The sequence below is a fragment of the Trichechus manatus genome, unplaced genomic scaffold (assembly GCF_000243295.1).
Source record: "Trichechus manatus latirostris isolate Lorelei unplaced genomic scaffold, TriManLat1.0 scaffold00012, whole genome shotgun sequence".
In the NCBI taxonomy this organism is placed as follows: Eukaryota; Metazoa; Chordata; class Mammalia; order Sirenia; family Trichechidae; genus Trichechus; species Trichechus manatus.
In genome coordinates this window covers 379,935-384,899 of record NW_004443948.1, presented here as the reverse complement: position 1 = coordinate 384,899, position 4,965 = coordinate 379,935, and positions in this window count along the sequence as shown.

The window sequence follows — 4,965 nt, the reverse complement described above, 5'->3', positions numbered from 1 at the left end:
AATTTTGGGATCTGATTATTGAAAGACATTTTCAAGTAAGTAGATTAAAATAGTCCATTTTCTGTTATTTTACACGACAGACTTTTTTCCTCTGGGCAACTTTTTATAAATATGTAGGAAAGAAGGTTGTCATTTTGAAGGCAGCCAAAAATAGCATTGTATCACCTTAATCTAGGTGATACAATGTCTGTCTTTTATATGCCCTTAAGTGTAAGACATACACACAAACACACATGCACACACACACACACATCTTGTATGTAATTGATTTCAAGTACAGAAACAACACTAGAAAGAAGTGTTGTAAAATGCTAGCAGTAATTTTTTTGGAGTTATTGGTTTTTCTCAATTTTTCAAACTATTTTTGTAATCTAGTTTTTACAGTGGGAGGAAGCAAATTTACAATTTTATACAATTATTTAAGGGCTGTGTTTTGTGTAGGTTTAAAATTAAATGTTCTGTTAAATGCCAAATGAAAGACTAGAATTTACTTAATGTATAAAACCTTGTGTGAATAGCCTGGAGAAGTACAAGTATAGAATTCGCAGTTATATTTGTAGCTGGTCCTTTGAAGTGTTCTCTTACTATGACAATATGTGTGTGTATGTATGTATGTATGTGTGCATATATATGTATATACTTGCTACTCAGTTTTACGTCCTGTGCTGTTCACATTATTTGATTTCTCCCATCCCACATGTAAAAAATCTAATGCTTCCAAGGGCAACCAGCTTTTCAAAAGTGAAACTGCTTCTACAAATAAAGCCATAGTTCTTAAACTTTATCATCTTTGACTTTAACACCTAAATTTTTCTCTTAAGTGGAGTTTGCTTTGCAACCGAGGTTCTGGTAATACTAGATTATCGCGAGATATACTCCAGCTGATCCAAAGAATAAATTTAGATATTTCAAAACCTACATTAAAGTATGGTATAGGTTATCAAGAGGGCAGTGGTCGTTCAGTAGTAGAATTCTCACCTCCCATGTGAGAGACCCTGGTTTAATTCCTGGCCAGTGCACCTCAAGCACAGCCACCAGTCGTCTGTCATTGGAGGCTCAAGTGTTGCTGTGATACTGAACAGGTTTCAGTGGAGCTTCCAGACTAAAACAGACTAGGAAGAAAGGCCTGGAGATCTAATCCAGAAGTCAGCTGATGAAAATCCTATGAATCACAACAGTCTGATTCTGTTGTACTTAGGGTCACTATGGTTGGGGCCCACTTGATGGCAGTTAACAACAACAACATAGGTTTGTCAAAATAGTAATAATCATTCAGCTTTGTGGAAACAGAATAAGCCTGTTTTTTGAGGAAAAAATAGGAAATCAGAAATGAATTTAATAAAGGGGATCTGCTTATAATTAAAGGGAAAGTGGAAAGAAAATCATTTGCTTGTTGTCTTAGTTATCTAGTGCTGCTACAAGAGAAATACCACAAGTGGATGGCTTTAACAAAGAAAAGTTTATTTCCTTACAGTAAAGTAGGCTAAAAGTCCAAATTCAGGGTGTCAGCTTCAGGGGAAGACTTTCTCTGTCGGCCTTCTCTTCAATGTTCCCCCAGACTAGGAACTTCTCTGCGTGGGGACCCCAGGTCCAAAGGACATGCTGTGCTCCTGGCACGGCTTTCTTGGTGGTATGAGGTCCCGCTGTCTCTCTTCTCACTTCTGTCTTTTACATCTCAAGAGATTGCCTCAGGACACAATCCGGTCTTGTACACTGAGTCCTGCCTTACTAACACAACTGCCACCCATCCTTCCTCATTAACATCATAGAGGCAGATTTACAACATATAGGAAAATCACACAATACCAGGAATCATGGCCCAGCCAAACTGACACATTTTTTTGGGGACACAATCCAATCCATGACACTTGTTTAGGGCCTGCGTTGTAAATTACTTCTGTGCACTGTGTGAGGAAACAACATATGATCTAGGTAAGTGGATCAATGGTCTTTAAACACACACATATACAGTAAAACCTGTGAAAGCTGGAACCTGTATAAGGCAGAAACTTGTCAGAGAAGGAAAATATTTCCCACTAATAGTGTTAGAAAAGTGGTGTCTTAGTCATCTAGTGCTGCTGTAACAGAAATACCACAAGTGGGTGGCTTTAACAAAGAGAAGTTTATTCTCTCACAGTCCAGTAGGCTACAAGACCAAATTCAGGGCATCAGCTCCAGGAGAAGACTTTCTCTGTGGCTCTGGAGGAAGGTTCTTGTGATGCATCAGTCTTCCCTTGGTCTGGGAGCATCTCAGTGCAGGAACCTCAGGTCCAAAGGACACGCTTTGCTCCCGGCACTGCTTTCTTGGTGGTATGAGGTTCCCATGTCTCTCTGCTAGCTTCTCTCTATTATATCTCAAAAGAGATTGGCTTAAGACACTATCCAGTCTTGTAAACCTCATCAGTATAACTGCTGCTAATCCATCTTATTACTCATAGTGATTGAATTTACCACACATAAGGAAATCACATCAGATTACAAAATGGTATACAATCATACAATACTGGGAATCATGACCCAGCCAAGTTGATAGATATTTTGGGGGACACAATTCAATCCATGACAAGTGGTAAGACTGCACCCTGTCAAAAGTGGAAAACTTGCGAGACATGGAAAACAAGGCACTCCCATCAAGTTCAGCTCTCACAGGTTTCAGTATATGTATACATGTATATATTCTATTATACTGATGTATGTTTTAAATATAATCCTAAAAGAAATTTTTAAAAAGATTAGATAAAAATAAATAGCAATAGAAGTTATATTTACTTCCCAATCTCAAAGGTTTGTCTTCTGGAGTTTGTATAAGCCACTGTTGGAGCAGTAGACTAATAAAACAAGAGCCTCAGTTAATTAATTTCTCATCTGAGGTCAAAGTCTAAGACTGCCCATAACGATGAGGCATTCTCTAGCGTTCACAATAGGTTTCTCTATTGTGTTTTTCTGCCATCCATTTTAAGGAACTAGGGGTTCTCTTGATGTCGGATTGTTTTACTACAATGCCTGTCTTTACCTTTCTGAAACATAAACCTCTATATTTATATGAACATGAAGGGTTGTGAGACACATTTTGCATAAATATGAAAACAACATATAGTACAGGAGATAACGTGTACTTATTCTGAAACACCTCTTAGATCAACTGATTTCACAATGAAATTGCTTAGGTATGTAAAAATTATTTTCCTTCCCAGAGCTAAATCCTTAATCTTCTTCGTTCTCTAACTATAAAAAATAATAATAAAGAAAAAAATTAATGTATTTTTTAGTATGTGTGACACTCAAATTATCTCCCTTCTGCAGAGTCTGCTTCTAACAGTCCAATAAAATGTGAAACTTTGTTTATTCTTCAGTAGCTATTTAGGGTGGGGTGGGGGAATTTTTTAACATTCTCATGATACACAAATATTAATTCTAGATAGATTATGGAGTTAAATATAAAACTATTAAAAAGAGTGGGGGGCAGAAGTGGATTCCTTGTGTGGAAACAAATTTCTTAAAAGCTATGAAATCAATTATCAACAAAAATAATTGATTGCATAAAACTTTACAATAATTTTCCCATTAAAATACAAATGATTATAAGAAAAATTGGGAAAGTGCTTAAAATATGACATGTTTAATCTCTCTAAAAAATAGCACTAAGACATCTATAGATAAATGGACATAAGCAGGTACTTCACAAAAGAAATATAATAGCTAATAAATTTGACAACCTATGCAAACTAAGGACAGAATCAGAAATTATAAGACAATCACATACATAAGCAAGGATGCTTATCAATAGTAAGAGAATAGCTAAGTAAATATACTCCATATTATTAAATACCATGCAACTAATAATGATATGTAAGAAGAATTTTCTAATAAATGGAACCCCCAAACCCACTGCTGATGAGTCGATTCTGACTCATAGCGACCCTACAGGACAGAGTAGAACTGCCCCATAGGGTCTCCAAGACTGTAATCTTTACAGAAGCAGACTGCCACATCTTTCTCCCGCGGAGCGACTGGTGGGGTCTAACCACTGACCTTTCGGTTAGCAGCCGAACACTTTAACCACTGTGCCACCAGGCCTCCTGTAATAAATGGAAAATGCTCATTAAAAAGGGAAAAGAATACAACTTTATACATACTGTTTCAGTAACCTTAATAAAATGCATTGCATAAGATTAGAGAAATATGCCAAAATGTTAGTAGTGATTATATTTATTTAGTGGCATTATTCCTAATTTTCAGTCAAAACAGTATAATAGAATATGACCTTTTTTGCAAGCATGACCTAAATTATAAAAGATTACTAACCTAAAGGTTGGCAGTTGGAACCCAGCCGGCAGAGCCAGAGAAAGACCTGGCCATCTGTCATAAAGATTAGAGCCTAGAAAACCCTATGGAGCGGTTGTACTCTGTCACACGGGGTCGCTATGAGTGGGAATCGATTCCAGGGCACCTAACCACCACCACAGGGAAATTGTTTAAATAAATGTATTAAGCTTCAAATCACATTAGTGGTAATAACATTGATCTTTTTAGGTGAGTAGAAGACTTGTACCTTTTGCACACAGCTATACTGTCTGAGCATTAAAACGATGCTTATTAAATATCAGAGAACATATGAAGCGCGGATTTTCTCCTGGTATAATTTCTGATTGCTACAAGACAGTCACTAACCAGAAACAGTAAAAGAGCAAATAGAGTGTCTTTTCTGTTACCATGGGTGTAATACCTACCTTCCTGAGAACCAGTAAAAGCGTTCCTTGAAAAAGTGGGTGGAGACTATTGTGGAGAGATCATTTTGGTCTTCAGGCATTTGGTATCAGAACGTCATCATGACAGAGAAAATAATTCACAAGCAGCAGCTAACATTTAAGCGTTTACTGTTTGCCAGTACCAAACGCTTTATATATATTTCAAGCAAATTAATCACAACCCTTCCAATTTATATATATATATACACATATATAT